General features: G+C 35.4%; 1 protein-coding gene and 1 non-coding gene across 11 annotated transcripts in view; both read right to left on the reverse strand.

The window, feature by feature from the left end:
- The window catches only part of SOX5 (SRY-box transcription factor 5), a 1,103,086-nt gene that overhangs the window by 466,328 nt on the left and 613,278 nt on the right, over positions 1 to 23,480 (reverse strand). The window lies entirely within an intron of this gene.
- On the reverse strand, positions 6,754 to 6,860 carry LOC122680958. The gene has a single exon (XR_006336866.1). It is a non-coding gene; the product is annotated as a U6 spliceosomal RNA (small nuclear RNA).

The raw sequence follows: 23,480 nt of genomic DNA on the forward strand, positions 1-23,480 counted from the left end.
GTAAAAACATAGATCGAGAGGTACTTAATGCTAAATAGGGGCCTCTCAGGTGGCTCAGGGGTAAAGAATCCACCTGCCAATGCAGCAGACCCAAGAGATACAGATTTAACCTCTGTGTTGGGAAGATCCCCTGGAGAAGACAACTCAATCCACTATTCTTGCCTGGAAAATTCCATGGACAGAGGAGCCTGGTAGGCTGTAGTATATGGGGTCACAAAGAGTTGGACATCACTGAGTGACTGCACGCTCAATGCTAAAATACTGCGCAAGCATGTTAAACTCACTATATTATACATTCCCCTAAAATAAATAATAATAGTGATTATTTTTCCATAATATAGATAAAACACTGAGCTCTGTAAGAACCACATCTAGAAAAGAAGTATGATTAAAGTAACACGCATGCTAAGTTGCTTCAATCGTGTCCAACTCTTTGTGACCCTAAGGACTTGTAGCCCACCAGGCTCCTCTGTCCATGGGGTTCTCCAGGCAAGAAAACTGGAGTGGCCTGCCATTTCCTTTTCCAAATTAAAGTAACATTGATTCTCAAGGTTTTACTAGTTATTCATTTCTGCACTCAATAAATATGAATTTGAGATTTAATAAAATCTCGCATAACGTCTCCAAATATCAAAGAAATTATACTGCTTTGGCTCAAGCATGGGAAAAGGTCAGAGATGCACCTTGAGACCTTGTACACCAACACTTCTGCTCTATCTGAAATTTAACGTTAAAAAAGTAGATGATACCGATGTTCTTCAAGCTATAATGTCAGTTAAGTATTTGTATTTAGGAATCAGAAACTGAGCATAGACAACTCCGGGTAATACAGATTACAAAACTAAAAAGTTGGGATACTAAACATATCCTGGATAGAGTCCTAATTTTTTTCTTTTGCTTTTCCTTTTTTAAATTTTGTTTTAGCTGCAATTGTTGACAATAATATTGTTTATCTTAGTGATGCAAACAAGACTCTGTACTCTTATCCCAAAAGAAAGGTAAAAAAATAAAAATAAAAAAGTTGCCTAGACATGATCTAGTTTTAAAAGATAAAGGGTTTATGGGGAGAAGAATCATCATTGATAGGTGGATTTATAACCAGCCTATCCTTTCTTTTTAAAATCTTAGACTGTGGTCCTCCTGAACAATTAGACCCATACTTGATTCTCTGAAAACACTAGGCTCTGGACAAGAATTAACAGGAAGATAACATGGGAAGGGAATGAATCATTTTGCAAGAAAATAAAACAGAAAAGTAATTTGTGGAGTTGTAATTTGAAAATGAATGGATTGATACAGGAAAGGAAAACAAGTGATTAAGGATGAAATTTTACTGATATGAAAATAAAGTAAGAATCAGAGGAAAATTAGGAGAATCAGAAGAAACTAATAAAAGGAAAATTTGAAATGCACTATCAATATAAGAAAAGATAAAACATTAAGAAAGAAAATCCTAAATAAATATGTTTAGGAGAAACAATCTATAAAAGCAGGTTGACAAAATGGAGCTAAGATATCAATCTAAAGGTAAATCATTTGTATTTGAAGATAAGGTAAAATAAATTATTTTTATTTGATTATGCATCTTCCTAGTATTAAATTTGTCAGTTACAAGAATAAAGTAAGTTAATTTCCATTAGTCATTTTTTACTTATATGTAGGCATTCTAGACTGTTAATCACAGGAAAGTAGCAATGAAAAATGTTCAAATACTTAATTTAAATAAAAGTAGATTTAGAAAAATCTTGAAATATTGTTACATAGATAGCCAGTGAAAAAGCACCTCCTAAATCTTCCTTTATTGGTTTCTTGTCTTATTGACATGTGTGTTCTAAGTTGCTTCAGTCATGTCTGACTCTGTGTGACCCTATGAACTGTAGCATGCCAGGTTCAGAGGAACCTGAATCAATGGGATTCTCCAGGCAAGAATACTGGAATGGCTTGCCATGCCATTCTCCAGGGGATCTTCCTGACCCAGGGATCGACTAGTGTCTCTTATGTCTCCTACACTGGCAGGAGGGTTCTTTACCACTAGCACCACCTAACAACTCAGTACAGTAACAAAAGAGCTAACCCAGACCCTAATTCTTAACATCTTAAGATGTTGAGCTTATTTAAAAGCTGATGAGCTTATTTAAAAACTATTTATCTGATGAGCTTATTTAAAAACTAAAACATGAAAGAGCAACACATAACAAGTTCATTGATTAGAGTCTTATGTATTCTTCGTGCATTCAAATCTGATTTTTTTTGGTGATTTGTATTGGTTGGTTAGTTGTTAGTTGGTTAGTCTGAAGTGTGGTTTGTTTTGTCTTTATTATAGTCGTGAGTGCCCTCTGCTATGAATCATGTTTGTATTACAGAAACTTTGCAGTGACATTTGTCTTTCTAGTGAGGCAATGTGATGTCATGACTAAGACCATAGGTTTTAATCAGCCCAAATGTCCAGGTTCATATACTGTCTTTGACACTCAAAGCTACTTTCTGTGCCTCAGTTTCCCCATCTGCTAAGTGAGACTGATTATATTACCACCCATTTGATAGGGTTATGATAAGGAATAAATTAATGAATATGCATAACATAAGTACCTTGTACATGACAAGCACTAAGTTTGGCTATTAAGATTAGAAAGGATGTCAAAAGTTTTATACTCTGAGATTTGTATTTAATCCACTATTTAATATGCTACTTAACCTAAGAAAAGTTATCCTTCTCAACTTACTTGTAAGCAAAATTATGATGAGTAAATTAGAATTAACATATTCTTTCCAGCTATTCAGACTCAAATACAGTAAATAGACTATGAGGCACACCAATAAGTAAAAAAGACATTTTCATATAAGGTAAATTTGTACATTTAAAAGACAAAACAATTTTTCTTCAAATCTTGAAACAACTGATTTTAAAATAAAAGAGAGGATATATGTATACTTAAGCTGATTCATGTTATTGTACAGCAGAAACCATTGAAAAACAATTATCCTCAAATTAAAAATAAAAAAGTGAAGAAATTTAAATTCCTTCAAAGTAAATAACAATTAAATCCTTGGATAGTCAGAAAATATTATTCTCTGAACTGATTTTTTTTAAAAGGTTCTGTCTGGAATTAAATAAATGTAAAACCTATTTTGTCAAAATTGCTAAAAACAAAAAACTGACAATTTGACTAAATCTTGGGGAAACTGTCTCTTACAGACTATGTCTTTAAACATTTCTATGAGGTCAACACTATTCAAAAATTAAAAAAAAAAAAAAAAGAGGAGGAAGGTTAACAGAAGGAGAAGAAAGAGAAAAATAAAAGTTACTAGAATCCAAGAAACAAATTCATTGATTGGACCAATTTTAGTTATTTTATTGAAAAGCAAATGAACATAAGATTTGTTAAGACTGGAATTTGGATAAAAAAGGGAATGTTACTTGAGATAATTTGAAAGTTCTTTAGACATTTATTTGAAGATGGATTTATAGCTGTCACAAAAGTCAGTAAACTATGTCATTATAATAGCACATTCAGTTCTTTCTGTACAAAGAACATGAAATCCCTTTCCAAGATCCCGTATTAATTGTTAATCCACTATTTGTTTTTTTTTTTTTTAAATGCCACCTTAAAAAAATCTGTTCGTTAGAAGTAGTAGGGAAAAAAAAATTGTGAAAAGCAAATATAGGAGGCAAAGATGGGAAGGGAGTTAGAAGAGGACTTAAGAGTCTGTAAGATGGGCCCTTTTTCTCAAATATAGCAAAATATCTTATTCTATTGTGACTGAACTCTGTATTTAACCTCATTACTTTCTCTGCATTATCAATAAATTCCTATCTGGATAAAAACTATTTGGATATGAGAAATAAGGACAATAGCAAGAAGATAGGATGTGTATTCAGACTATCATCCACAACTTCATATGAATGAATTTAACAGATTAATTTTTCCAACATTTCATTGAACTCATCAACACAGTATGGAGGAGACTCAGAGGGAGGTAGGAAGGGATAATTTGGGTTTTTAAACATGCTCTAAAGTGATGCCATGTTAGTCTATCATTCTCCCTAGGTCCCTGCTTCCAAAAGAGTACACTTGATGGGATTGAAGTTTGAATAAATAGAAAATTGGTATAATAGAAAAAGAAGAGGATGCATAAAGAGAGGCTGAAAGTGTTGACAAAATTTAGAGTGTTGAAGACACTCTATCTAGGCTACCCCTGCACCTCAGGGGAAAAAATGCTTTTCCTGTCCCTCTTGAACCACAAGCACCCCTTGACTACCAATTCTAAACCTGTTAGAACTGTAGCCCAGTCACAAATTTGTAGATCAAATAAGCTTTTGTGGGCTATCTGATTATCCAAACACAATTCATAACTTTATTTCTGTAGATAAATGTGTTGTAAATTCCAAACAAACTATTTGAAACAACCTGTTCACAAGTTTGGGACAGCTTGCACACTGTGTGTTTTGGATTTAGGGAGCTAAATGACACCTTACTGGATAAAAACGTATTATGACATGTGATACATACAACTATTATTAATCTTCAATAAATTCTGCTGGAGTAAGTACCCGAAGGTGTGCTAACTTAATATAAACCTCTGCAAAATTTGGCTGGTAATTTTCCAAGAACAGATTGACTCATGATATTTTCAATATCCCAAAATTTGTCTTTCAGTCATAAATGAAAGAATACCATGTTGCACATTTCAACACTTATGTCTTCAATCTTAAATAAAAATGAAGTCTAAATGTGGCCAATAACAAACAAGAACCAATCAAGAATATCAAAGTTTAAAACTGTTTCTTTTATTTTTAAAATAGAAATCAAAACTTTTGAATTAATAATAAAAAACATGCACAGATTAATTATCAAAAATTAAAACATGTGATGTGACTAAAGATGTGATACCAAGCTTTCTCATATACATCACCTAAAGTGCTATACGCAATTTTTCTATGCCTTTGCAATCATTATCCAATTCTTCTTTACAATATATGTTAGAAATATGGTGAAATATTTGCCTTTAATCTATATGATAAAGAATTTATTGCTTTTATCATAAATCAATCTAGAGCTATGTCAGTAGAAACCTATACATTTTTCTCATTCTGGGTTCCATACCTGTCTATAAATTGTCACTCATTTATTTGAAATTAAAGATCAGTATCAACATTAACAGAAAGTTACCTCATAACTGTCTGAGTTTTGCATCCCTATAAAAGGAATAAATCAATTTCCCATGTACTCTACTAATTTACCACCTTCCAATACTACATATAAAAATTCTGAGTATTTAGGAAACTTAAAACCATAAATCACACCTTTTCTTTCCTCCATTAAGTTTTTAGATGTATCTTTTTCTTAGTTCTTTCAATCATTGCCATTCTGAATTTAAATTATATTGAATAATATTTAATTATCAATTAAAGTGATATATACTCGATTTTTGCTATGAAACAGGTAATTAGTATACACTTTCTCTACCTATCCCTCTCCCTCACCTCAAAAAAAATAGCTATAATGTAATTATGAAGTTTTATCATTTAGGTCCTTTTTATCACATTTTGACTACTACAGCTTTAAATATTAAAAAAAATTAACATTAACAATATTGTTTTAAACTGTAGACCAAGGTGTTATTGGCCTTATAAAACAATGCAACCTTATATCTTAATTTTTCATCTTTGAAGGAGAACCTTCCAAGCACCAGTACCTAACAAATTCTCTTTCATTTACTTCCTGGCTTCCCTCCTTCCTACGGTCATACTTCATTGCCTGAATTCTGTATATGCCTTTTTCTAAGATTTCTTGTTTTGTTTTTCTGGTTGATCCTCTTGAATAATCTTTCCACATAGGGCAAATGAGTAATAACCTGAGTTATCACATGATTGAAAGTATCTTTTGCATAATACACAATACAGTTAAATATCTTTCTTCCCTTCCAACTTTGAAGACATTGCTTCATTTATCTTTATTCACTGCCACTGGTGACATTCTCATTCCTTTAAATATAATTTTCTTCACATATATATGTATACACACATATATGTTTGCTTTCAAACTATATATATTTGTATATACACATATATATGTATACACACATATATTTTTTCTTTCAAACTATATGACATATCATATATATCATATAAATATATATAAATTTCTGGGAGGGAGATGAGTTTAAAATCTGAACAGAATGTGGAAGGTGAACAAATATCCTTCATATGCCCAGTTTATGAGAAGACTACCATTAATATTGGGAGGTAAAAGGACACATTTTAAAATGCTTTTTTTTTTAAACAATTTCCATTTTGTGGTTATCTTATTCCTAAGATAGTTAAAACATATGACAACACTTCTGGCCTATTCCTGTTTATCCTTTCAGACAGAAAGAGAGATGGAACTTTCCTTTCCTCCTTGCCCTCAACCCCACATCATGCTGTATCTGTTCTTCATCATCCCAAGGAAACATATAGCCCCTGAACTATACCTTGGGGCCAAGGGAGAGCACCTAGCACCCCCAGGCTGGGCTGGGGAAGACCTTGGGGAAACACCGGCTGTCGGCTGGGCTGTTTGGACAAGAACTCCTTGTTCTGAGTCTTTGATGTATTGTGTTGAAGAGCAAGAAGCGGTGTCTTGGGTCTGCATGGGCATACACCTGTGGCCCCTCACATTCTTCTCTTTGGGTGTCATGATCAGAACAGAGCCAACAGAGGTCCTTCTTTTTTTTTTTTTTTCTTTTGTTTTTTTTATCTTTTTTTTTTTTTTTTTAAATATGGAACGCTTCACGAATTTGCGTGTCATCCTTGCGCAGGGGCCATGCTAATCTTCTCCGTATCGTTCCAATTTTAGTATATGTGCTGCCGAAGCGAGCACCAGAGGTCCTTCTAAAAGCCCTGGTAGTCTGAGTCTGAAGCTCAACATGTTAAGAGATTTTAAACACTTTCAAATTATGTCTGTACATGGTTCCTCAAACAGTAGCCAGGATCTACTCAGAGATCTCCAAGTCTAGTTTCACTACCTACATACCTAATCATGTTTCCTAATCTGTAATGGCCAACATTTTAGTCAATACATGTTGCTGTTTAGTTGCTAAGCCGTGTTCAACTCTTTTGCGACCCCATGGACTATAGCTCGCCAGGCTGCTCTGTCCAGGGGATTTTTCCAGGCAAGAATACTAGAGCGGGTTACCATTTCCTTCTCCTGGGCATCTTCCCAACCCAGGGATTGAACCCATGGCTCCTGCCACGTCCCCTTCAGGGAAATTCTTTATTGCTGACCCACCAGGGAAGTCCATAGTCAATGTATGGCTTTGGTACTAATCAGGAAATTCCATGACAGTGACTGACTATACCTAGGTTACCACTATATTATTTTTCTATAATATATTTTATACACACACATATACAAACACACACTTGTGAACAGCTTGGTTTTCAATTCTGATTTATTTAGCTTACTTTTTAAATAAAATCATAGAACACAGCTGTTAAACAAATTATTTCTGAATGAGGAAACCTGAAATATAAGATAAGGTTTGTTTTGTTTGTTTCTTTTCCAAGATGTGAGTTCTTGGGCATATTTCTTCAAGAGGTTCATAAATGTTATTAAATTGATGTTCATTTTTCTAAATTTTCATTTAATATCCAATAGTTATTCTTCCCCATTCATAAATATAATTCCTTGTTTTCTACAAGTGCACTCAATGATAACTAGGAAAATTAACTAGAGTTCCTCATACAGTGATATATGAAAATATTGCCAAAGTCACTGGAATATTTATGGCAACACTCTATTGCAATATGCAATATTGATTTAATAATTTAAGAAGTCCTTTGGTGTACTACAGCATCCAGAATATTCAGTGAAATATGACTGATGGAGATAGGTACACAGAATGAACTCCTTAATAAGGAAGTGAGCACTAAAGAACATTTTGAACTGGAACTCCAATTCTAAGCCTTGAGAAATATATTTGGAGAAAGTATTTTGAATGACTATAAACATAAACTGTTGGCTTTTCATAAAATTCCATTTATGACCTACAGAACAATTCTTTTATCTCATAGTTTTCAGCCTCAAGCCAGAATAGATGCCACATTCATTTTTTAATTTGGAAAGAAGTGGAATGCTCATAATATTCAACTGAGTGCAACTTTTTCCACTTCTTTTATATATATGACATAGAGAACTGGGTAGTCAAAGTGGAGAACCATTGCTTTTTTTATTCATAAGCCTATGAGTCTCCTAAATCTCCATTCAGAGATGTGTACGAATGTGTCTAGAGCCCCATAGTGGTCAACCATTTTAACTAACTCAGGTATACAGTTGATAGTAATCATGGTTTGGTGACTGAGAGACTTGGTACCACTTACTGACAAGGAGGTTTTAATGTTACCTACTCTATCCCTGCAGACGGTGACTGCAGCCATGAAATAAAAAGACGCTCACTCCTTAGAAGAAAAGTTATGACCAGCCTAGACAGCATATTAAAAAGCAGAGACATTACTTTGCAAACAAAGGTCCGTCTCATCAAGGCTATGGTTTTTCCAGTAGTCATGTATGGATGTGAGAGTTGGACTATAAAGAAAGCTGAGCATCGAAGAATTGATGCTTTTGAACTGTGGTGCTGGAGAAGACTCTTGAGAGTCCCTTGGACTGCAAGGAGATCCAACCAGTCCATCCTAAAGGAGATCAGTCCTGAGTGTTCATTGGAACATTTAACATCATGTTAATGATGTTGAAGCTGAAACTCCAATACTTTGGCCACCTGATGCAAAGAGCTGACTCATTGAAAAAGACCCTGATTCTGGGAAAGATTGAAGGCAGGAGGAGAAAGGGACGACAGAGGATGATATGGTTGGATGGTATCACTGACTCAGTGGACATGAGTTTGAGTAAATTATGGGAGTTGGTGATGGACAGGGAGGCCTGGCGTGCTGCAGTCCATGGGGTTGCAAAGAGTCAGACATGACTGAGCGACTGAACTCTACCTTTTAAAATAACACATCCTCATGGAAATCAATATATGTTATATATTTATATGTATATATGTATGAATCACATATAAATTTTAATTTTTCTAAGCAGCCACATTTTTAAAGAGTTAAAGAACAGTTAAAGTTGAAAATAATTTGAATAATTTACTTAACCCAATATATCCAAAGTACATTCAACATGTGATTATATTAAAGATAATATATTTTAAACTCATAATTTAAATTCATATTTTCTTACTAAGCCTTTGAACTGAGCACACGTTTAGCACATCTTCATTTTGAGTAGTCATATTTCAAGTGCTCAGCAGTCATATCCAGTGGCTACCTTATAGGACAGCACAGCAGATGTGTTATTTTATGCCCTTGCCAGGCCTTTTCAGGTTCTTTCAAACAATCAAACCAGCCTAGTCAAGAACCTGAACTAAATCTTGGAGAGCAAGTAGCAGAAAATATTTAGGTTTACCAGTCACTGGTACCTGGAGTCCACTGTGCTGAACCAAGCCTGGATACCTCAAGTCCCTAAGGGAAGCCTTAAGCATCTGTGTTTAGATATGGGTGGTGTCCTCATCACTTTATACCAATAATGGAGCATTGGAATAGACTGTGTAGTGCTTTGGGGACTTTTAAGCATCTTTTGTTTCCTTCTCTCTCCAATCTTTTTTGCGTAGCTCCAATGCTCGGTTCATGCTATTAGATGAGGTGTTTAGTTTCCCCAAAGATAAATAAGATGGTACCACTGTGCCATTCTGGAATAATGTGAATAATCATGGGAGCAGAATATTGGCCTTTGAAATATGTCTGTCATCTGAAATCACCTGAACAGTTACTGCAGAAGAGGGCATCAGTTTTCCTCATCTGTAAATTTAGGAATTGGAATAGATGAACTGGGAACTTACTTCCTATGCTAAAACTATATAATTACTACATAAATTAAGTAAATATCATAAAGTCATAAATATGAAATAGCTTACTAAAAGGACTAAAACCCTTAAAATTCAGAATTATAAACATTCTAAATCTAAGAAAATTTGTATTTATAAAATGTTATTAGAGAAAATAAGTTGTTTTTTTCTTTTTTTTTAACAGAATTAAAACACAAATGAAACAAAATTTAAGCAATGAAACTCAATGTGTTTTGAATTTGGAAAATCAGAATCCTCAAAAATGATCAGAGACAACAACTGAAACAGCCTACTTTCTAAATTATTTTCCAATTCTAAGATTATAAACTCAGAGAAAAACTTTTTCAACAGGACAACCTCTGTGATAATCGCTACAAATGGAGTACATTTGGATTGTGTGTGTGTGCATGAGTTTGAGCCAACTCCCAGAGACAGTGAAGGGCAGGAAAGCCTGGCGTGCTGCAGTCCCTGGGATGGCAAAGAACTGGACACAACTGAGCGACTGAATGACAACAAATGTTGAGTCACTCAGTCATGTCTGACTCTTTGTGACCTGATGGACTGTAGCCCGCCAGGCTCCTGTGTCCATGGGATTTCCCAGGCAAGAACACTGGAATGGGTTATCATTTCCTCCTCCAGGGAATCTTTTTGACCAGGAATCAAATCAGCTTTTCCTGCATCTTCTGCTTTCGTAGGCAGATTCTTTACCACCACACCACCTGGAAAACTCTAAGTTTGGATTACAAAAGCCTACAAGGTGCACAAAGCGTGGGAGAAACATCTAGCTCAGTGCTGGGTCAAGGCAGACTTCCTAAGGAGGAGACTCTTCAACTGAAGCTGAGCCCTGGGTGACTCAGAAACCCACCAAAGGGTGAATGGAGGAGCTGGTTGTATATCAGCAAGTTTCCTACAAACCAACACTATGCTCACAATTCTAGAAGGAAGAGAGAATATGGCCCATTTCGTGAAATAGCAGATTGTCCAGTATGAACTGGATCTCTGACTACAGTCAAGTAGTGAGGAGAGGCTGGATGGAAATGTATAATCTGTGTTATCATCAATGTCTGATACATGAGGAAATCAAAAGAAACTCTGAATAGTGAATAGTTGAAAATGTCAAAATAAGGGTTAATTTATAACTGTACACATTTTCATTCTATAAATCTAGTGCTTCCCTTAAATTGGCACTAAATGCTTAAATTAGATGTTCTGTAGATCTAGCAAATCAAAGTTTGAAAATAGTGCTTAGTAAATATTGAGCCGGCATTTGATAAAATGGACAGATAATCATAATTAGTACAATTGTTTCTTTATAAATATGTGTCTTTAAAGTATTTGAAAATGCTTTAAAATCATGTGTTCTCTTAAACATTTTGAGCACCACTCTGCAAACTCGTATACTACAAACATCATCTGAATCACTTTTTTATTGTTACTGAAGAGAGAAACTACTGTCCAATGTTCGTAAGAGAGCTATATGTTCTAAATGGGTGATGTCAGGATGATTAGCATTTTTAAAATATATCTGTTTTTATATATTTCCTTCTTTAACTAATATTAAGTTGACATGCATACTAAAAGCAGACAACTTAAAAGTTTGTAGTTAAATTACAATGGCCAAATTGGGTCTATGTTTTCTCACAATATGTGATCTAAGGAGAATGCATAGTGAAAAAAAAGAACTTACAAAAATAAAATACTATTGCTAAATGAATAACCTTCATAGATACACAAATGAAATCTACTCTCTTTCCTTGAAATTATGCTCTTCCATTTTTTTTTTCCTGAGAAGAAAAGCAAAAGGAAACCAGTATTAGTTTCCTGTTGCTGCTTTAACAAATTATCACAAGCTTAGTGACTTAAAACAACACACATTTATTATTTTAAAGTTTTGGAGGTCAGATGCACAAAAGTGGTCTCACTGGGCTAAAATTAAGGTATTGGCAGGGCTGCATTTTTTATGGACGATCTTGGGGAAGAATTTGTTGCTTTTGCCTTTTCCAGGCTCTTAAGGTTTCCTACATTACTTGTTTCCTGGCCCCCATCCATGTTCAAAGCTACCAATGTTGAGTCTTTCTCAGAAGGCCATCTCTCTGTCCCCTTCTTCCCCATTTCAGGACCTTACTGGGCCCACCTGGATTAATCAGGATGCTCTCTTTATTTGAACTGACCGGCAATCTCAATTTCATCTGCAACTTTAATTCTCACTCACTATGTTATAGAACATAATTTTTATATGTTGCAGGTATTAGTGTGTGGATATCTGGCAGCAGGGGTGGGGGTTGGCCTACCATAGAAGCTATCAGAGTAAGAAAAATTTTAATGTACACTTGGTGTTAATTATATTTTATTTTTGCCCAGTAAGATTTGATTGCAACACGATGTCAGGCTTTCATGCAATCTCAGGCAAAAATCCCTGTCCTCATGAAGTTTGCAGAGAGAAAATATAAGTCACACGTACCAAATAAAAATTGGGGGTGGGGTCGGTAAAGGCCTTTCATCACTTTAAGTACTCATTAAGTAAAAATAATAATAATAATAATATTTACCAACATCAATCAAATTAATTGAATAATGTAGCAATAATAAATCATATTTCATTACATGACTCAAAATGCACTATTAGAAGAACAAAATATGTCTTTTATCAACTCGGTGACTCATAAGTCTATAGAGAAAGTAAAAAAAAAATGAAGAAAAACTTAATCAACTGACAGAGCTACATGATTCTAAACAACTGATTTGAATGATCTTTTATTTCATCAACATGAATGATTTTTTTTCATTGAAGTGACAGACCATTATACTATCAAGTAGGGGTGGTACCAGATTTACAAAGTATCCATGAAAGCCTTCATTTAATAGTCTAGGAAAGAAAAAATAGTTTAGGGGAATCATAATCCCCATTTATGATCCTTGAAGGATTTGTGTGACAAACTTCATCAAGTTAGCAAAACTTTTCTTTCTACCCCATTCTCTCTCAAGAAAAAAAAAAAAAGCTTGAAATTCTACTTTTAAGTTTTTCTCCTTGTGTTAATCAAAGGCTTGCCTAAAAAAATCACTCCTTAACTCTTAGTTAGGAAAAAATATATATTTTCTTTTCTCAACTACAAATGTAGTAGAGTTCAGTTAATTACTAGTTTTACTTGCTATTACAGTCAATAAGGCTAACTTCAATGATTGACTTAACATGCTATTGAGTGACTTCTAAGTGTTAGTACTATGCTAGAAGGTGTGGATACAGTTTAAAAAGGAGACAGACAAGAGCAGACAAAACATATCCATAAATAAGCCAGAGAAAAAGATCAAATGGTGATAACTGTTATGCAGAAAATTCAAATGAATGATATGATCTAGAATGACTGGGTGTTGAGACTGTGTCCAGTGAGACCACTAATGGAAGTAAGTTTTAATGCAGAATTTAATGTTTGAGATACAGAAGACCAGTGCAAGTGAAACACAGTAGACTAAGCAGTCTAGAAGGACAACACTACAGAATTATCTTAGAGAAGCAGCCACAACCACATCAAAGAGGCTTCTGAGTGCCCTGGTAAAAGGGATGACAGGAATTCATTGAAAGGCTTAAGCAAGAAGAGAATATTATAGGATATCCATTATAAAAAGAATATCCTGGCTGCTATATGAAGGGATAAACAATTGTAAAACTGAAAGTGGAAAAACCAACCAAGATCTTATTAGATCTTATTCCAGTAATCCAAGTGAGAGGTGATGGTAATTTGATTAAAATGATATAAAAGAAATGATTAAAAAATGACCAGCTTCGTGTTATCTTTTGGGGGTAGTACAAAGGATCTGATGGCTGACTGGATGTGGAAGAGATAAAAATAAGGGTCAAAAATAACTCACAGTTCTTTGAGTTGAGAAAGTGCTTAGAAGATCATTCTATTAACAGTGACAGAGAAGAAAAACAGAAGAGCAGGTCTGTGGAGAAAATGAAGAATTCTATTCTGCCTGTGTTAAATTTGACATCCTTACCAGATATCTGGAGAGGGAGGTCAAGTAATCAATTGAATATATAAATATGAGAATTCCAGGAAGAGATCTGGACTGATAATAAAAATGTTAAGGTCATCAGACTATTGATGGTTTTTAGTACGGAAGACTACATTAGGTCACCTAGGAAGAGTAAACAGGTAGAGAAGAGAGCTTGACACATAGTTGTGTGAGGACTGGAGAAAAATAATATCTATTCCTTTCACTATTTTGGCTTAGCTTCTTTGGATCATGGGAAGTATTTGTGTGTAAGGTCAAGCAAAAGAAATTGAGAGTTATGTGGGGGAGAAGTATAGGAAGTTCTCAGTTAAGGAAGATCAAAAATTAGCATGCAATGACAATACAATTACATGATTTCCTTCAGAAATGCTTAATAGGTATAGAAACAGAAAAGACTAGCTAAACCAAAGTGGATGTAGTAAAAGAGTGAAATGGGACTTTTAAACTCTCACAAGAGTAAAAGAAGTGATACCCACATGGGTCTGGAATCACAGGGAATTGAGTGAAGTAGAAGGAACTGATAGGTAAAGAGAAGAATCAAAAGGATTGAAATTGCATAAGACAAGTACAAGTCTAGCTGGAGCAAGATAGTTAGGGCTTCCTTTGCACTACTTCAGGGAGAGGCATTCATATGAAATATCTAGAGTCGTGCTCACATAGAATACAGTGTGAACAGTGTTTCCGGGGGTCATCCTGTGTGGTTCCCTTAGAGGAGAATTGAAGAAATAGATTTCATTTAGTGTTGAATAGGAAGTTATGATTTCAGATGAAACAGAGAATGGTTACTTGAATAAGTGACCTTGTAGATTGTTAGGAAGATTGACCGAGTGTAGAATACTGAATAGATAGCCCATGAGCCCTAAAGTCATCTAAAAAAGAGGCGAGAAAACTGTTACAATAGATGACAGTAAAATATCCAGGGGGCTTAACTTTAGAAAGAGAAGATTAATTACACAAAGATTATTTAAACAATGAATTACAAGAAAAACTTATTTAAACAAACATTAATTAGATTGAAAAGTATATGAAGAAATAGTGTCATTATGAACCATAATATAATTCTGGAGCTGAAGGAATAACAGGGAGCAAAATAGAGGGTGAAAAGGAGAGGAAAAGGAATTAAAAGAAAATAAGGAAGATATGTTTTAACAAATCAAAACCAAAAGATTGTGCTTCAGATTACTACATCTGCCCTACTAATTGCCTTATTCTCTTAAATGGTCTCTATCTTGTTCCCATCTAGTCCATCTTTACAAGACTTCACAAGAGACCTTTTCAAAATGCAAAATGGATCATAGCACTCACTTCCATAAACCCTTCAGTAGCTTCCCATTATCCACAGAATAATGTCCAAGCTCCTTAGTGTGGCAATAGAGGACCTTGATGATCTGATCCATGACTATTACTCCAGACACATTTCCACCACATTCCCCATCATTCCCTTGCAATATAATTACTTTTCCTTCCATGCCAATACCATACCACTCCTTGCATCTGTGTTATGCTCCACCTATTCCCTTTAACTGTGATGTACTTGGAAAATTGCATCACATTCTCTGTGATGCCTTCCCTATTCTTCACAGGCCACATTGTCCATTCTCTTACATCTCTGCCAAGAAAGAACCATCAACCTACTATTTCCTACTTCTGTATCTTTTATGCTTCTGTTATTCTATACATTCCCCTGTATTGCTTCTTTGCAAGGTCTCTAAGATTCTCAAGGGCACAGACATTGTCTCTTTCAGTTCAGTTCAGTCACTCAGTTGTGTCCGACAATTTATGATCCCACGGACTGCAGCACGCCGGGCTTCCCTGTCAATCACCAACTCCTGGAGTTTACTCCACCTCATGTCCATTGAGTCCATGATGCCATCCAACCATCTCATCCTCTGTCTATTGTTTCTTTAGAACCTTGCAAAATACCTACTACACAGTAGGTGCTCAATAATTTGCTGAATAGATGTTATCTAATGTAAGATGGAAGTCTTGATATAGAATTAATGAAAGGTGCTACATACACAAGGTAGAAGGTATGAATAGTAATTAGACAAGATGCAGTTCAGTTCAGTTGCTTAGTCATGTCCGACTCTTTGTGACCCCATGGATTGCAGCACGGCAGGCCTCGCTGTCCATCAACTCCCAGAGTTTACTCAAACTCATGTCCATTGAGTCAGTGATACCATCCAACCTTCTCATCTTCTGTCGTCCCCTTCTCCTCCCACCTTCAATCTTTCCCAGCATCAGGGTCTTCTCAAATAAGTCAGCTCTTTGCATCAGGAGGCCAAAGTATTGGAGTTTCAGCTTCAACGTCAGTCCTTCCAATGAACATTCAGGGCTCATTTCCTTTAGGATTGACTGGTTGGATATCTTTGCTGTCCAAGGGACTCTCAAGAGTCTTCTCCAACACCACAGTTCAAAAGCATCAATTCTTCTGTGCTCAGCTTTCTTTATACTCCAACTCTCACATCCATACATGACTACTGGAAAAACCATAGCCTTGACTAGACGAAACTTTGTTGGCAAAGTAACGTCTCTGTTTTTTAATATGCTGTCTAAGTTGGCCATAACTTTTCTCTCAAGGAGTAAGTGCCTTTTAATTTCATGGCTGCAGTCATCATCTGCAGCAATTTTGGAGGCCCCCAAAATAGTTTGCCACTATTTCCACTGTTTCTCCATCCATTTGTCATGAAGTGATGGGACTGGATGCCGTGATTTTTGTTTCCTGAATGTTGAGCTTTAAGCCGACGTTTTCACTCTCCTCTTTCACTTTCATCAAGAGGCTCTTTAGTTCTTCTTTGCTTTCTGCCATAAGGGTGGTGTCATCTGCATATCTGAGTTTATTGATATTTCTCCTGGCAATCTTGATTCTTGCTTGTGCTTCATCCAGCCCAGCATTTCTCATGATGTACTCAACATATAAGTTAAATAAGCAGGGTGACAACATACAGCCTTGATGTACTCCTTTTCCAATTTGGAACGGGTCTGTTGTGCCATGCCCAGTTCTAACTGTTGCTTCCTGACCTGCATACAGATTTCTCGAGTCAGGTCAGATGGTCTGGTATTCACATCTCTTTAAGAATTTTCTACAGTTTGTTGTGATCCACACAGTCAAAGGCTTTGGGATAGTCAATAAAGCAGAAATAGATGTTTTTTTTCTGGAACTGTCTTGCTTTTTTGATGATCCAATGGATGTTAGCAATTTGATCTTGGGTTCCTCTGACTTTTCTAAGTCCAGCTTGAACATCTGGAAGTTCATGGTTCATGTATTGTTGAAGCCTGGCTTGGAGAATTTTGAGCATTACTTTACTAGCACGTGAGATGAGTGCAGTTGTGTGGCAGTTTGAGCATTCTTTGGCATTGCCTTTCTTTGGGATTGGAATGAAAACTGACCTTTTTCAGTCCTGTAGCCACTGCTGAGTTTTCCACATTTGCTGGCACATTGAGTGCATCACTTTCATAGCATCATCTTTTAGGACTGGAAATAGTTCAACTGGAATTCCATCACCTACACTAGCTTTGTTCATAGTGATGCTTCCTAAGGCCCACTTGACTTCTCATTCCAGGATGTCTTGCTCTAGGTGAGTGATCACACCATCATGGTTATCTGGGTCATGAAGATCTTTTTTGTATAGTTCTGTGTATCTTTGCCACCTCTTCTTAATATCTTCTGCTTCTGTTAGGTCCATACCATTTCTGTCCTTTGTTGAGCCCATCTGTGCATGAAATGTTCCCTTGGTATCTCTAATTTTCTTGAAGAGATCTCTAGTCTTTCCCATTCTATTGTTTTCCTCTATTTCTTTGCACTGATCACTGAGGAAGGCTTTCTTATCTCTCCTTGCTATTCTTTGGATCTCTGCATTCAAATGGGTATGTCTTTCCTTTTCTCTTTTGCTTTTTGCGTCTCTGCTTTTCACAGCTACTTGTAAAGCAAGATTAGAACTCTTTTTTACATTTTTCTATGATACTGATAGACTTAAATTTAACTGTTTATATAGGTGAATGCATAAATAAGTGAATATTTATATAGGGCTTCCCTGGGTGCTCAGATGGTAAAGAATCTGCCTGCAGTTCAGGAGACCTGAGTTCGATACCTGGTCAGGAAGGTCCCCTGAAGAAGGAAACAGCTACCAACTCCAGTATTCTTGCCTGGAGAATTCCATGGATAGAGCAGCCTGCAAGGCTATAATCCATGGGGTCACAAACAGTCAGACACAACTGAGTAGCTAATACTTTCAATTTCCCTTTTTCATGGGTGAATTTTCTTATCCAAAACCCCAGACGTCAAATGAGCTTCAGAATACTGAAAAAAAAATGGATTAGAGAAATATAATATGGTGTATATACATTATATTACATAGAATTGACAGTGAGGTATAGGGCAATATGCTGTAATCAAATAGGTTAATATTTCTGCCATTACATATAGATATCCACACTAAATACATAGCCTCTTGACAGGTCTATTTAGGTTTTCCTCTAAATGAATTACCCAAAATTCTACAACACATTTCTAATATTCCAATTACAAAATGACTTGGGAATTCCCTGGTAGTTCAGTGGTTCAGACTCAGCACTTTCACTGCTGAGGCCTAAGTTCAATCCCTGAACCAGGAACTAAGATTCCCCCAAGTCACACGGTGCAGGATGTATATATACGTATCTGTATTAAAGTATTATTTTGTAGATACTAGGAAATTCATAGTCGATACTGTCACAGGAGGTTACTGCTTCTAATTCCTTCCTTTGATAATAAAATAATGTATTATCATAATGGGTCAGATGCAGTTACCAGATAAATGAATATAGGAGGTATTTTTTTTTACCTTTTTGTATAATTACGCAGATTGAACTTAAAAGAATAGAGCATAAATAATATAGACCTCATCTTAACAGTCTAAAAAAGATGCCCTGGACTGATCCATAATTGGTAACACCTTGGACTGGCTTCAAGATCATCTTGTCAATAATTTCCAGGTATCACTTATTAAAATGTCCTTAGCTCTTTAAAGACAGAGGAAACATAAAACCTATTTTCTACCATGCAGCTTTCCAAAAGTCAAATTTCTTGCACCATAATGCTATCAGCCTTCATTATCATCAATAAAAAAATAATAAATTTGCAGTTCTAGGAAATCCTGAGTAGTGTTTATTAAAGAAGAAAATTCCTTCTTAAATAAGTTTCCTTAAAATCTGTATCTCAATAGCTTCCAAATATTTTCAGAAGAGTGCTGATAATTGTTCTGGCAATACCTATAGTAATATTTTTAGTTAACAATGAGACATTTTAGAAAGCTAGATTGTTCCCCTTATTATACTCAGGTAGAATAATACTTCAGAAGATTTGCAGAAACTCATGTGACATATAAAAAAGATTCTTTCCCTAGTCAGTTTATTAACTTGACCATATTTACTGGCATTGTTTCAAAGTCAAATTGTGCAAATAAACCATTTAAAAGATTTAATACTCTACTTGCAATGCAGCCATAATTAACAGTTTATTTTAAAATATGAATTATTAAAATTATAATAGTCATTCAGAAGTTTAATATTTTTCTTTATTCCATAAATCATCTTATATTCAGAAAAAAAAAATTTTCATGAGTTTTCTCTGACTGTCTAATAGTTACTGTCTGATTGTCAAGAAACAATTGTCTTTAGGACTTTTAAGAATGCAGGTACAAACAATCATTTAAATATACACATTTTTTCCTAATTTCTTTTTTCAGTGCATATTACATAACACAGTAACATTTACAGCCAAAAAGGAAAGGAGATTTTCACTGTACAACAAGTTAATCAAAGCCAACATGAAGTTTCTTTTCCACTGAAAATTTGTTAGATAGTTCTAAGTCACAATCATAAAAGTACACATGACAAGAGAAACTTCATGCTGGTGAAACTTCATGCTTATAAAACTTCTACTGAACCACTCTGCACAGGAGGTTGTGGAAGTAAGAAGACCAGTAACAAAATGATTCTAACATTTTACTTTTCATTCTGCTCGTATCTGTCCCTTCCTTATTAATGGGCATACTGAAAATTAACCCCACTGGGGCTACTGGGGTAATTCCACAAAGATATATTCCATTCCTGGGCTGGACATACAACATTCAGAAATTGTATAATGCACTCTCTGGGTCCATAGGTTAGATATCACAGCCAGTCAGAAATTAAAACACTCCATAGGTCAATTCACATTTATTGATGCTATTCAAAAATAATAAATATATGATCAATGAAATATAGAATTTCAGTCAACTCGTTGACTTTGCAATGACACCAATAAATATTTCAAATCACTTCCTTTTAAGTACCTAAAGGTATACTAAAGAACAGAACAGAACATTGGTAAATCAGACAATTAAGACCAAAAACAAAAGAAAACCTACATAGACAATTTAGTATCTGCCTTTAATTTAGTTCAAGAATACACAAGTAGATTTAGTCCCCAGACACAATGTTACTTTTCCAGTTGGAGCGGCAAAGCAAGTAAATGCTGTCAAATCAGACAAGACTCCAAACCGTCATTATGACAACTTCATCTCAGACTGTCAACATGCCACACATTTTTCCAGATACCTCTGGGGTGCAGACTCAGTAACCTTTCCACTTACAACCCCCTACCTACTCCCTCATTGTCCCAAAGCCACAAGGGATCTAAAATGGAAAATACTTTTTTTTCTAGGAATCTTTTGGTTAAAAACGTCCTTTTAAGTTGAAGTAAAGAATAGTAAGAGAAAATTCAAGAAGCAATAGACAAAACAGTATCTCTACAAGTGTGTGTGTAGGTCATTTAGTCTTGTCCGACTCTTTGTTATGCTGTGGACTGTAGCCCACCAGGCTCCTCTGTCCATGGGATTCTCCAGGCAAGAATACTGGAGTGGATTGTCATTCCCTTCTCTACAAAGATAAGCATAAAGAAGGCATAAGAAATAAATGAGCAAAGACATAGTAGAATGAAATAAGTGAAACAGAAAAGAGAGGGAATTTTAGAGCAAAATGAAGGAATAATAGTAATAATAAGAGAAATTATTACTTGAATTTTCCTGATATGAAAAGCCTTCTTAGGTATTAATAAATCTTTTAAATTTCAGAGATCAGTATCAAATTAGCCCATTTGCTATGTAAATTTGACTAAATAATATGAATCCCCCTCAGAAAAAGGTGTACAAGGTGCTGTGGATCAACTGATTGATAGATACAGATTACAATATAGATACCTATGTCTCTATTTGCATCTACATCTAAGTATATGGATTTATTTTCTCTCATTTTTTCCATTATTCAAGATTATACTACCAATCTGTTTTCTCTGCAGTTTTGTTCTGACTTCTTATGGTCTGTACTCATTCTTCCAGGAGAGAAAACTCAAATGTGAGCATGGCATGGTGATGGGGAGAGGGGAGGGCAATTGTTGGAGGAAGGACAGAGGAAATTCCTAAATTAAAGGAATAGTGAGATTTATTTTCTTCACAGGCTAATACAGGCACATTTATGGTCATGAGGTGAGGTTCACTAGCTAATTTTCCAAACCTTCATAGACATATATGGAAAAGTTAGAATGGGCATCTTTGCACCTGGAGTCTAACAGAAGAAAACAAGCTGTTATTATATACATGTCTGTAGATGCTCATGCTTTGATGGAAAAAATGTCTAGAACAATTGAACAACAAAGTGACATAAATCCTAACAGTATAAAAATGCATTACCTACAGTATGTCCAGAATCAGTCTTTCTGAAGGAAAATTACGGTTTGACCCAAGATCTGTCAAGTATATTTTCTTCCAAGAAGTCCCTGGTGCTTCCAAGCACAGTCCCTGCTGGAGATACATTCTAGGCTCCAAAATGAACAGAATGCTAAAAACTAACAAGATTTGTGAGAGTCTTTTCTTGGCAAATTTGATAAAAATTAATGTTTATTAAGATTTTATTAGCCCCACAGTACTGAAAGAGAGGATATGACATTTAAACATATACACTGACATGTATATATTTAAAGATAGATAAATAAATATAAATGAAAGATTATGAATATAAATACTGATAGAAAAACAAGTGCTTAAGTGAGAGAAAGACTGCAATTAACTTGTCCTTACTCCTTGTTTACCCACCTGAACCAAGTCAGACTGAATCTTTGATATAAATACACATTCTAAGAAATCCAAGGGTGGACAGTTTATCTCTTAAAAATCTCTATTACAAACTCATCTCTCCATCTTCTCTACCTAGTTCTAGGTACCATGACAATTTGTTTGGAATACTATAACAGTCTATTAGTTTGTCTAATCTTACCTAATGATGTTCCACTTTCCTTGATTACCCACAGAACAACCAGAATTATTTTTTTAAAGTGAATCTGATCATGTCATCCAGGAACATATACACCATGTTGCTGAGTGAAAGTTACAAGGTAAAGCATGATATTCCCCCTACCTTTCCACTCAGATATTGCAGCGTGTTCTCTTTTCTTCTCTAACATCACAAGAGTCTTCATTTAGGCTTCTGAAGTCACCATACTGCTCCTGCCATGAGGGTTTCTGCAAATATTTTCTCCTTTATCTGTAAAGATCTTCCTGTCCACTCATTGCTTCATTAACTCCTTGAAGGTTTCAAATATCATTCCCCAGAAATGCCTTTCTGGCTCTTCCCCTCAGAGCCACAATTCTATGAAACTCTGCTTCACAGCACATTAGTACAGGTGCATTTCAACATTACTTGTCATGAGAGAACTCCATGACATTGTACAGGAGGCAGTGATCAAGACCATCCCCAAGAAAAAAGGAATGAAAAAAGGCAAAATAGTTGTCTGAGGAGGCCTTGCAATAGCTATGAAAAGAAGAGAAGTGAAAGGCAAAGGAGAAAAGGAAAGATATTCCCATTTGAATGCACAGATCCAAAGGATAGCAAGGAGAGATAAGAAAGCCTTCCTCAGTGATCAGTGCAAAGAAATAGAGGAAAACAATAGAATGGGAAAGACTAGAGATCTCTTCAAGAAAATTAGAGATACCAAGGGAACTGTTCATGCAAAATGGGCAAAATAAAGGACAGAAATGGTATGGACCTAACAGAAGCAGAAGATACTAAGAAGAGGTTGCAATACCCAGAAGAACTATCCAAAAAAGATCTTCACAACCCAGATAACCATGATGGTGTGATCACTCACCTAGAACCAGACATCCTGGAATGTGAAGTCAAGTGGGCCTTAGGAAGCAACACTACAAACAAAGCTAGTAGAGGTGATGTAATTCCAGTTGAACTATTTCCAATCCTAAAGGATGATGCTATGAAAGTGATGCACTCAATATGCCTGCAAATGTGAAAAACTCAGCAGTGGCCACAGGACTGGAAAAGGTCAGTTTTCATTCCAATCCCAAAGAAAGGCAATGCCAAAGAATGCTCAGACTACCACACAATTGCACTCATCTCCCACGCTAGCAAAGTAATGCTCAAAATTCTCCAAGCCAGGTTCAACAGTACATGAACCGTGAACTTCCAGATGTTCAAGCTGGATTTAGAAAAAGGAGAACTAGAGATCAAATTGCCAACATTCATTGGATCACCAAAAAAGCACAAGAGTGCCA

Source organism: Cervus elaphus, chromosome 22, assembly GCF_910594005.1.
Source record: "Cervus elaphus chromosome 22, mCerEla1.1, whole genome shotgun sequence".
In the NCBI taxonomy this organism is placed as follows: Eukaryota; Metazoa; Chordata; class Mammalia; order Artiodactyla; family Cervidae; genus Cervus; species Cervus elaphus.